At 36.4% G+C, this 12,774-nt stretch overlaps 1 pseudogene; it reads left to right on the forward strand.

The window, feature by feature from the left end:
- The first annotated feature begins 219 nt into the window (after window positions 1-219).
- On the forward strand, window positions 220-12,337 carry LOC115422115 (taste receptor type 1 member 2-like; annotated as a pseudogene).
- Window positions 12,338-12,774: the final 437 nt, after the last annotated feature.

Here is a 12,774-nt window from a genome sequence, read left to right on the forward strand (position 1 = left end):
CATGGCACTGCACCCCTTGTCATGTGATTAGGGAGCGGTTTTGCATATTCATTTGTAATTCCATCATTCCATTAATTTGTATTTCCATCCAGCTGTAGATGCATTTGCGACAATTCAGGCTGTAAGGAAGGATGTCTGGGCTCTTGCTCTCATGTGTCTTTTCAGATTTTACAGACAAAAGCTTTTTACTTTAGATTTTGGTTGACATCAACAACAAAAATGAAATGTTTACTGGCGCTCCTGTGTCTGCTGGAGTCTCTTTTGCAAACAGTGACGGGATGCACCATCCCACCCTCTGAGTTCCATCTGAAAGGAGACTATATGGTGGGAGGACTTTTTAATGTTCATCATGATGGTAACCCTGTTCCTTATGGGAGACCAGAAGCTATTGAATGCTCCAGGTGAGTACAACAAAAAAACAGCAAATAATGATGAATAGGTTACATTTTTTAGCATTGATTCGCCTGAAACTTGGAGTTAACCTTTAACCCCTTAGACAGTATTCTAGGTAAACCTACTGCTGTAAATTTGCATCTGATTCAGTGTCATAAAAGCTGCTGTGAGTATGTACTCCTGTTCCTTTTCTTCAGTGGTTTTGTTTTACTGCGTGTTTTAGGGTCAAAATTATGGAGGACTGAACCTGCCATATTGAAAAATACATACAGAAATATAAAAATGGCTTGATAAGTTCATTTCCGTACCATTTATTTATCTATTTTGTCCTTATTTATATTTTTCCTTATTTAATTTTTATTTCCTTATTTATTTTTTTATTTCTGTGTTGCTTTCTATTTACATTTACTTTATGTCTTTTCTTGTTTATTTCTATATTTTATTTTCAACTGACATCTTATTAATTTGTCATTTTTTTATTCATAGTCATATTTACCTCTTCAGTATTCCCCTTTTGCATTTTCTTCCTCTATTTATTTCTGCGTCACCTATTTATTTCTGCTTTGCTTTCTATTTACATTTTCGTCAGTATTCCACTTCTGCATTTTCTTTATTTCTGTCACCTATTTATTTCTGCCTTGCTTTGTATTTACATTTTCGTCTGTATTCCGCTTTTGCATTTTCTTCCTCTATTTATTTCTGCTTCACCTATTTAGTTCTGCATGGCTTTTTATTTACATTTTCTTTATCTCTTTTCTTATTTATTTCTATATTTATTTCATCTGACATCTTATAAATTTATTGGCATTTTTTTTTTATTCATAGTCATATTTACCTCTTCAGTATTCCCTCTTTTGCATTTTCTTCCTCTATTTCTGCTTTGCCTATTTATTTCTGCTTCTTCTTTTTCTTTATGCATTTATGCCTCATTAGGCAAATGAGGGGGGCGGTCTTTAAAGGCATGTCCTTAAGTCAGCTCTTCTCCTATTGGTCAATGTGTATTTGGCTGCTGTGCTTATCAGTGCTGAATAAAGCAGGAAATACCTGGTGCTCGTGATGTCGATAAGGGGACATGAAGCTGTGTTGTTTGAAAACCAGCAGGTTTACTGCTGCAGAAATCCCACAGTCACTGAGGACTTGACTGTTTGGTGTGGATACAGGAACTGAGAGTGTTTGGGTTCGCTTCACTTACCGACCTCTTGGACCACGTAACATGGGTGATCCAGATGCAGTTATATTGGAATCAGGGGATTCATGTGGTTTACATTCAATCTGTGATCCAGATTAGAGCACTGCAAACCGAACCAAGACCAACGGGACCCGACGGGTCGGGCTGGGTTTGGATGAAAACTTAGGAGTGCCGTTCAGAGGCACTGGTACTAGCTACATACAATTATGAACTGTGGCTTGAAGCCACAGCCCCTGTGCCGTCATATACCCCCGTTGTCTCTCAATTTCTGTCCAAACTCAACCCACACTTCAATGTTGGTGTCCGAACCCGATCAGTTAAATCCAGTGGTTCCCATATTTGTGTTATAGATTGTCATTAAATGTACTGGTTTACACATTTGTGGTCTGTGAACAGAACCTGAATGAAATGATTCCATCACACTACCACTACAGAAACAGAACCGAAGACGGCTCTATGTTTTAAATGTATTTTAAAAGCAATTAACACCGTGAAATGAAGTAGGTCTATGTTAGCTCATCTGATAAGTATTTTTTAAAACATCAAATGTTCACTGCAAATTAAGGGACCGAACCACAACAGGACTCCTTTTTGTCCAAACCCAGCCCGATCCGTTGGGTCTCGTCAGTCTTGGTTCAGTTTGCAGTAGTCTAATCTGGATCACTGATCTAATGTGAACCACATGAATCCCGATTCCAATAAAACTGCATCTGGATCACCCATGTTATGTGGTCCAAGAGGTCGGTCCGTGAAGTGAACCCAAACACTCTCTCAGTTCCTGTATCCACACCAAACAGTCAAGTCCTCAGTGACTGTGGGATTTCTGCAGCAGTAATCCTGCTGGTTTTTAGATAACACACCTTCGTGTCCCTCTACCGAGACCACAAGGACCAGGTACTCCTTGGTCTATTCAGCACTGACAGAACAGCCCCCCGAATAGAAATTAACCAACAGGAGAAGAGCTGACATGACGACACGCCTTTAAAGACCACCCCCCTCATTTGCCTAATGAGGTATAAATGCATACAGAAATCGAAAAAGGATAAGCAGAAATAAACAGGCAGAGCAGAAATAAATAGAGGAAGAAAATGCAAAAGGGGGAATACTGAAGAAGTAAATATACCTCCTTTTGCATTTACTTCCTCTATTTTTACAAGCCTATTTATTTCTGCTTGTCTTGTGTCTCCCCCCTACTTCCCCCCTTCTCCCCCTCTCCCCCAGTCTCTCTCTATCGCTCTCTCGTTTTTCTCCTCCTTTATTCTCTCTTCAACCCTAACTGGTCAAGGGAGACGGCCATCCTCGAGGAGTCTGGGTCTGCTCCAGGTTTCTGCTGTTAAAAGGAAGTTTTTCCTCGCCACTGTCACCAATCACACGGGTTTGCTCCTGGAGGATTCTGTTGGGTTTCTGTAAATTGGCTTAGAGTCTGGTTTCGACCAACTCAATATGTAAAGCATCATTGATTGATCTTTTTAACATTTCTGCTTGTCCTTTATCTATTTCTGTATGCATTTATTCACTTGTTCCATTGGCAGATTTTTTTGCTTGAATTAAGCAAAAAAATCTTGAATTAAGCAAAAAAAATCTGCCGGTGGAACAAGTGAAAATTCTCTTGGTAAGATTTCTTGAAATAAGATTTTCAAGATCTCGTCTAAAAAAAGGTTCTTATTTTTCACTGAAAAGTTGCTCTTTAGGTGATTTTGTCTTATTTTAAATGTGATGAGATATTTGGACTAGAAATGACAAAAATACACTTTTACTGTCCTTTTTTTATTCACAGCCAAGAATTTCTGCTGTCGAGTTATCGGAGGTTTCAGGTGATGAGATTCGTAGTAGAGGAAATCAATAACTCCACCGACCTCCTGCCAAATGTTTCTCTTGGCTACGACATATTTGACCACTGCTCTGACTCGCACAGTTTCCCAGGTATTTTCAGCCTCATCTCAGTCAACAGCTCAATCCGACCTTACGACAATCTGTCCAGAATGTCCGAAGTGATAGCAGTGGTTGGTCCTTTTACAAGTCCAGAGACACGGGCCGTGTCACCGCTATTCATGATGGATCTCATTCCCATGGTAAATTTGTTTTTTTGGGTTTGTTTTAGAAATATAAAAAACATCTTTTCATTTAAAGGGGTCATATTTAGCTAAACCCACTTTTATTAGGCTTTGGTTCATTTATTTGAGTATTTGGACCCTAATAGTTCATAAAGTTTGAAGTTGAACCCTCCAGGTGCTGCAAAGCTATCTTTATATTCATTTTGGCAAAAATTGAGTGGATTTCTACAACCTGTTTTATTCATTTATTAATTTTTATTCTCTTTTTATTGAAAAAAATTTTTGATTTTTTTCACACATTGAAAAATCAGACAAATACACAAACTATACACATCCAGAGAGTGGGCGTAAAAAAACAAAAAAACAAAAAAACATTTACAGCTGCTCATCACTGTCTTGGCATACAGGATCTTAAAGTAAATAATCAATGTATAAATAAAGATAAATAAAAACACAAAAACAAATTTCCTTTAGAGGATTTTGGGTTCATATTCATGCAGTCATCTCAGCAAACTCAGATCTCAAAGGCTTCACATATCTCATCCATCCCTCCCAGTGCTGCACTAAAAAAATCCATCTTCAAATTTAAAGTAAAGGTTATTCTTTCCAACCTGTTCAATCTTTTTTACAACCTGTTTTAATTCCTGCTTAATTTGATGGACCTGCGGAGTTTAAGTAATGAAGAATTCAGACCCAAGCATAGCATTTACAGTTTATGTAGATCACAAGAAAATGTTTTAAAATGCATAATTCCATTTAAAAAAAAAAAGCAAAATATCACTCGTTTCAGAGACCTTGAACTACTCTGCTCTACAAGTAAAATGATCCAGAATAAAAGTAGTTAAACTTTACCAAATTTGAGTCACTAACAAGGAAAAATTAATTCAAAAGTCCTGGTTGGTTGTAGTTTCTAAGATACAGTCTTAGGCCAAAATGTGGAAATATGAGAATTAATGGGAGAATGGGTTTTATTAAAAAGGAATGTTAGTCTTAGAGCTACAGATCTACCTCAACACAGTTGGCCGGATCTATCAAAGGTTTGCATTTATTAAAACCTGTGCAAACTCATTGCACACGCAAAAAAATGTACAAACTGATTTACTAACAGTGCGCAATAAGGGTTTTGTCTTTCAAAGGTGCAAAATAGCACGTCTGCATCCAGTTAGTATATTTGCCACAATTAATATGCAATTTGAGGCGTTTACATGCAGCTGTGCGTGTGGTGGGGGTAGAAAATGTAAATATATGAATTTAGCACACGCAAAGTGATTTATCGAACCCAAAAGCCATTTTGCTCATAGAAACTACGTCTATATTTAATACGTCTCAAAAGGAGGTGCAAATGGTTTGGATGCATAATTGCATACACGTGGTTGCGGTTAGGAGACAAAGAAATGATGAAACGAAATGCAGAGAATGCATTTTTCACCCTCGTGTGAACATTTTTGGAGGGAAAGAAGAAAAAATAATTGAGATATATGCACCCCCTCCCACACACACACACACACACATACTTTATGGGAGTCTTTTCCACTCCTGATGATTGTGATTAAAAATACGCACCGACATTCGACTACAGTGTGACAAAATTATGTGCCCCCCCCCCACACACACACACACACACCTTTAAAATGAAAAATGAATGGATGAATGAATGAGTCAAAACTCTACGTCTATGTCAAAACTCCTCCAACGTCACATTTCCGTGCTTCTGGATCATTCAGTGCACTGTTCCCATTAATGCTGCTGTATCCCAGAGCAGTTTTTACTGCGTATTGTCTCCAGTAGCGCACGCAAAACCCAAATTTAAATAGGGCAGTCTCCAAGACTTTGCACCTGTTGTAATTTGCACAAGCAATCTTGGTAAATCACCCACAAACCATGGTCACACCCCACACACAAAATTCTAGATTGCACAAGCAAATTACTACACGCAAATTGGGATCGCAGTAGATCCAGCCCAGTGTCTGCACATTACAATACAATTGCTCATCAGGTTCTTTTGTTGTGTAAAATTTAAGGCCACAGGTGTGAGACATCTCTGATCTCTTTGATGTTCTTCCCCAAACCGAAATCTGGAAGTTGAATTTATGTCTCTGTACTCCCATCTACAATCGTGGAAAAAATGATGAGACCATCAAAAGTCATCAAAAACAATTGTTATGCAATCAAGTACTAACTCCTGTGTGTATCATGTGACTAAAACAGACAGAAAAGAAAACAAGGAATGCCTAAAAGCACTGTTTTTGGCAGTACAATACCATAGATATTGATGTAAGAATGCAGATTGGATAATTTATTAATAATTTTATTTATGACTCAAATAATGCTGCCATATTCTTAAAATGAAAAAGCATTTCTTCAAATGCATTTTAATTTAGATTATGGTAGCTAATCACTTCCATAGAATAGATATATAAATATAAAAGAGTAAAAGGAAGCGGGAGATATATATTATTAATAATATTTTATGGAGAGGGGGTGGGATTAAATAAATTGCATTTCTTCCCACCCCTTTTTTCGAGCATGTAAATGTGCTGTTCTTCTGTCTAAGATTGTTATGATTGTTGATATTTGTAGTATTATTTATGTTTTGCTTGTTCGCATGTATGTTAAATTTCATTTCATGTTCACAATAAATTACTAAATCTAATCTAAAAATCTAATCATCTCTATTCACAGGTCAGTTATGGAGCATCTAGTTCTATGTTTTCAAGAAAACAGAATTTCCCTTCTTTACTACGAATGATGCACCCCAATAAAGACGTCATAGAGAGTATATATAAGATGTTAGTGCACTTTAACTGGCGATGGGTTGCTTTCCTTAACATTGACAATGATTATGGAAACGACGGCCGGGATGTGTTCATAGAGATGATTGAAGGTACAGACATCTGCCTGGCATATACCAGAGGGCTGGATGAAAAAACAAATTACACCCCCATCTTCAAACAGTTAGAGACGCAGCAGATAAATATCATTATTGTTTTTGCTCCTGAATGGACGGCTGAGGACCTCATCATGTCAGCAATAGAACAGAACGTCACAAACAAGGTGTGGATAGCAGTGGAAACCTGGGCCTTAAATAAGAGGCTTCCCAAGGAGAAAGGAATCAAAAATATAGGAACTGTACTCGGGGTTTCTGAACCAAAAATAACCATACCTGGTTTTAAGGACTTTATCTATTCGTCAAAAGGCCAAAGTGACAACAACAATGAGGAACAACAGAAGCTTTGTAATCAGGTTTGCAACTGCAGCGGCCTGAGACCAGAAAACATCACCAATGCGGAGTCATCTTTCTCTTTTGCGGTTTATTCGGCCATTTACGCCATTGCTCACGCCCTGCACAACACGCTGCAGTGTGGAAGTGGCGAATGTAATCGAAATATTACACCGTACCCACATGTGGTGAGTAAGCGGCTGATTTAAGACTTTGTGAAACTGGAGTCTGAATCCAAAGAAAATGTAAACCAGGGGTCTCAAACATACGGCCCGGGGGCCAAATGCGGCCTGCCAAAACTTCCAATCCGGCCCATGGGATGAATTTGCAAAGTGTAAATTCCACTGTCAAGGCTGTCGAACTCATTTTAGTTCAGGTTCCACATACAGATTGATATGATCTCAAGTAAAATAATACCATAATAACCTACAAAAAATAATGACTCCATATTTTCTTCTTGGTTTGATATGAAAAAAATATTACACTGTGCCTATAAATAATGACCACTTCAAATTTTTGTCTTTGTTTTAGTGCAAAAAATAACATAAATTATGAAAATATTTACATTTACAAACTATACTGTAACAATAAAATCTGAATAACCTGAACAAATATGAACAACCTGAAATGTCTAAAGAAAATTAAGCACAATTTTAACAATTTTCTGCCTGTTACTAAGTGTTTAGTGTCTTTATAGATCCGATCCATGATGCACATGTAGAAATGATAAGTAGAGGCATAATATTGTTAAAATTGCACTTATTTTTCTTAAGAAATGACACTTTTTTTAGGTAATTCACATCTCATTTGTTTGGATAGTTTATAACAGTAAGTATTTTCATAATTTAATGGAGGTTTTTTTCACTAAGACAAAGACAAAAATTTGGAGTTGTCATTATTTATAGGTTATGATGCTATTATTTTACTGGTCTGGCCCACTTGGGATCAAATTGGGCTGAATGTGGCCCCTGAAAGAAAATGAGTTTGAGACCCCTGATGTAAACGGAGCAGTGGACTAAAAAGGAAGCTCCGTTCCTCATTAGAATATTTTTAACAACGAACAGGGGCATGTGGTTGTACACAACCCAGTGGTAATGGGCAACAGTACTATTATAGAGCAGGTTAGTTCACATCAGTACCTGGGCATCTTCATGGATATATCTCTGAAATGGGATGAACATGTGAACTTTCTGTGTGCAAAACTGGCTCAAAGACTGCATTTTCTTCATAGGTTCAGACTGTTCTGTACAAGCTCTAAGGTCAAGCATGCTTTTTATAATGCAGTGCTTGAACACTGCAAAAATCAAAACCTTCCTCGTCATTTTTTTATTATTATTATTATTATTATTATTATTATTATTATTATTATTATTATTATTTGTATTTAGACAGGGAGAACGCACAAGATACATTAACTTTAAAAAGGAGAGATGTAGTGTGCCAGGTTGTGGCACGAGTGCCAATTTCCACCTGCAGTCCCTGGGCAGGCTGATGTTACCATTAAAAAAAAAAAAAAAGACATTAATAAGAACTAAAACATACAAAAAATAGTACAAAAAAAAAAAAAAAAGCATTTCTGTAACTCCATCTATATAAAATATATATAATGTAATTATATATATATATATATATATATATATATATATATATATATATATATATATACATACACACATATATGTCAGTGAAAAATAAGAACCTATTTTTAGACAATAGATCTTGAAAATCTTATTTCAAAAAATCTTACCAGGATAATCTTCACTTGTTCCATTGGCAGATTTTTTTTCTGAACTCAAGATTTTTTTTTTCTTGCTTAATTCAAGCAAAAACAAAAAAAAAATCTGCCAATGGAACAGGTGAAAATTATCTTATTCAGACCTAAGCTTAGTGTTTACAGTTTATGTAGACCACAGGGAAATGTTTTAAAATGCATTATTCCATATAAAAAAGCTAAATATCACTCCTTTAGGGTTTTGTGACTGTGTTTTGTTATTGTTTGTGTCCGTGTGAATAGCACTGTTTTTCAATACAAATTTCCTATATGAGACAATAAAGTTGATCCTGATCCTGTGAACAAGTAAATGATGCTAATCTGAATATTGTGTCTGCATCAGATATTGGAAGAACTGAAGAAGTCCAACTTCACCCTTTTAAACCACAGTATTCAGTTTGATGACAACGGAGACCCCATATCTGGATATTACTCTATTGTTTTCTGGAACCAAAATGGTGATGCAGAGGAAGTTGGCTTTTATAAATTTGATCCACTGTTCGACTTCTTCATCAACGACAGCAAAATCCAGTGGTATGAAAATAAACCTGTAAGTATTTTTTTTTGCTTATTTAAAAGAATGTGGCAGTAAATCAAGACTTTTACTTTTTCTTTTTCACTTGTCTTCCCAAGTCTAATACTGAGTATCTTAAGTCATCTTTGCGTTTAGGAAAGTTGAAAGGCAAGAAATAAAGAGGTGCTGGTTCGTTACTGGTATTTTCAGGATTATTTCATAATAACCTACAAATAAAGTTTCTATTTCTGCCTCAACTCTCCACTGTTTTATCTTTCTTGAATTTGATTTTCTAATGGATGGTTTTCTTTCACAGGTGCCTTCTTCACTGTGTTCTATACCGTGTGATGAAGGATACAAAAAAAAAACAGATGGGCCCCATAAATGCTGTTTCAAATGTGAAATCTGTCCAGAGGGAACGTATGTCAACACCACAGGTAAATTAGAAAACCAGTAAAACCAGCTCAACCAGACTATTTTTATATTCCTGTTTGGCAGTGGCTGAATATTCTGTGTGAGATATTTAGTGACAGAAGTTGCAGATTCCACCCAAACAAAGAGTTTCTTCCCAGATGACAACACACCCCATAATGCAACAGTAATAACTCTGGTTTGCAAGTCAAATGCCTCCAGAAAAAGGAGGAGTGAAACTTTACCAGGTTTCAATCACTAATACAGAAAATATTAAGTCAAAAATGCTGGTTGGCTGTAGTTTCCAAAATACAGTCAAGGGTCAAAATATGAAATTGTGAGAATTAATGAGAAAAAAGGAATGTTTTTGTGTTGTTTGGAATATTTATAAATCTATTGTATAAATGTACATAAACCAATATATATACTGTGTATGTAATAAGACATTATCATATACACTGAAACAAAAATCAGTTTCCTAGCACTTTTGTCATTTTTCCCCCATTTAATCTGTTAAACCCTTGTGTGGTCAGATTTTTGTTATTCAGTCAGTGTTTGTGGGTGTGGTGGTCCTGCTGCTTTTGTGGTTTTAACTCAACATAATCAAACAATTTTATGTTAAAATACTCAACAGATGTTTACTTCATCCCAATCACAAGCAACATAAAAAGCATTTATGTTTAATATTTACCTTTTGCCTTTGCTAGATCGCATTTATGAATTAAAGTGCTACTCGTTTTTAGGTTGGTTTTTTTTTAATACAATGTAATATAATCAAGATATGAGAGGAAAAAAATCATTAAAAAAATAATTACTCATCATTTTTCATTTAGTAAAAAATTTAAACAGGTCCCACAGACCCAAACACCAGGGTTAAAGAATTTAAGATTTAGCACATTTAATTTCTAAGGTTATCTATCATTTAAAAATTGAATATTAAAAAAAAAGTCAAGAACCATTTTCCTTCATGGTAACTAATTAGTTTTTTGTATTTTAAGTAAATTTTGCTAATAACAAACAATATTTTTCCAAAAGTAAGAAAATGTTACAAATTCTTGGTTCCTAAGACAGAAAACCTTTTGTCATAAGTGCTAGTTAGCTGTTCTATGAGGCTCCATAGTGAACATGGAAACACTGTCATCTTCTACAACATTGATTCACCAGTAAAAACCATGGAGTTGGATCAGTGACAGTGGATGGACACACTGGGTTTATGTTCTGTTAATGATAGATTTGACTGAAAAAGTCCCTTTTTGTCAAATTCTCTTTTTTTGGAATGATACCCCTGAAATGTATCTCTCAGAAAAATACCTGATTTTCAATGACAAAAAAAATCCAAAATACAGAGGATAATATTATGATAAATGGTAATAATTCACTTAAGAAAGGCTACATATAGATGAAAATGAATTTGGAAAGAGACACAAAAGTAGCACTGGGTCTTTATGGGTTAAGGAACCACAGACACCTTGTTTTGTGCAAAAAGGATTCAAAACTTTATCTAAAGCTATAAATGGTTACTCGGGGTGTGCCTAAAAATTGGTTCGCATACAAATCGCAATTCTCATTTACTATGACTCAGAATCGATTTAAAATGTCCCAAAATCCATTTAAAAAAATAAAACAAATCCGCTGCTAGTCTGCCTCCGTTTTGTGCGCAGGACGTCCTGACGTCATCATGCAGCCGGTTCTGGAACTGGTTTGGTAAGCACCAAAACTAAAAGGAAACTAATGGAGGAGGTAGGGTTAACGGTTAGCGATTAGGGGTTAGCACGATTAGCAGTTAGGGTTAGCACTCAGCGCCATTAACAATTAGCGGCTAGCGCACTGACATGCCATCACCATCAAATGGCGTTAAGCAAGACACGTAAGGATGAAAATGCTTACGTATAGCACACCAAATGCAATAAACTTGCGTCCCATTCAACAGGATTTCATGAGATCAGTCTGTCAGCTGCATCACCCAGAGTTTAAGGACATGGTGCAGAGTCAGCCACCAGTGGAAAACCAAGACACACTGCTGTGCCTCACCAAACTCCCTGCCAAGCATGGATAAATGTTTAAAACTTAATAAATATGAAAAAGATATTTTAATGTCTGCATTTGCCATTCTGTCTTGCAAATCAGACTGGAGTAGATCATGAAGATCCTTTGCACACCTATAGATTGAAGCAGAAATTATTATGAGTCAAATCATTTTGAATTGAAAATCAATTTTGAATTAAATTGTAGCCCCAAAAATTGGAATTGAATCAAATCGTGAGATAGTAAAAGATTCCCACCCCTAATCGTTATTATTTTTCACCACCTTTCTATGTGTGTGTGTGTGTGTGTGTGTGTGTGTGTGTGCGCGTATTACAGCGGATCCATACCTTTGCATCGAATGTAACGACAAGACAGAATGGTCTTTAAAAGGAAGTACATCATGTAATCGTCGAGTTGAGGAGTACGTCCAGTTCACAGAAACAGCAGCTATATTCGTCATGATTGGGACCTGGGCCTTCGTTGGATTCACAGTAGCTGTGTCTGTGCTCTTTGCCATCAACTACAACACACCAGTTGTCAAATCAGCCGGAGGGCCGATGTGTTTCCTCATTTTAACCTGCCTCATTCTGTGTAGCATTAGTGTGTTCTTCTATTTTGGTGAGCCAACTGATTCTTTTTGTGTCTTGAGGTATGTGCCGTTTCTTCTGTTTTACACCGTCTGCGTGGCTTGTTTTGTTGTGCGATCTTTTCAGATTGTTTTCATCTTCAAAATAGCCGCCAAATACCTTGGAATCCATAGTTTGTGGGTCAAATATAATGGACAATGGTTGTTCATTACAGCGGTATTTCTTATTCAGTTACTTCTAGTTGTTTTTGTGTATTCTTTTGCACCTCCAAAGGCTTACAGTATAACATCCTGGTACTTTGATAAACTCGTGCTTGTCTGTGATGTGAGTCTAAAGATGTCCTCCGTTTCTCTTCTGTTTCTTTCATTGTTGTGCTTACTTTGCTTTATTTTCTCCTACATGGGCAAAGACCTTCCTAAAAACTACAACGAGGCCAAATCGATAACCTTCTGTCTGCTCCTGCTGATTCTCACCTGGGTCGTTTTTGCCACCATCTTCTTTGTTTACAGCGGAAAACACATCCAGACTCTGAATGCTCTGGCAGTGCTCTGCAGCCTCTACTCCTTTCTGGTCTGGTATTTCATGCCAAAAGTCTATATTATCATTTATC

The sequence above is a fragment of the Sphaeramia orbicularis genome, chromosome 7 (assembly GCF_902148855.1).
Source record: "Sphaeramia orbicularis chromosome 7, fSphaOr1.1, whole genome shotgun sequence".
Taxonomy (NCBI): domain Eukaryota; kingdom Metazoa; phylum Chordata; class Actinopteri; order Kurtiformes; family Apogonidae; genus Sphaeramia; species Sphaeramia orbicularis.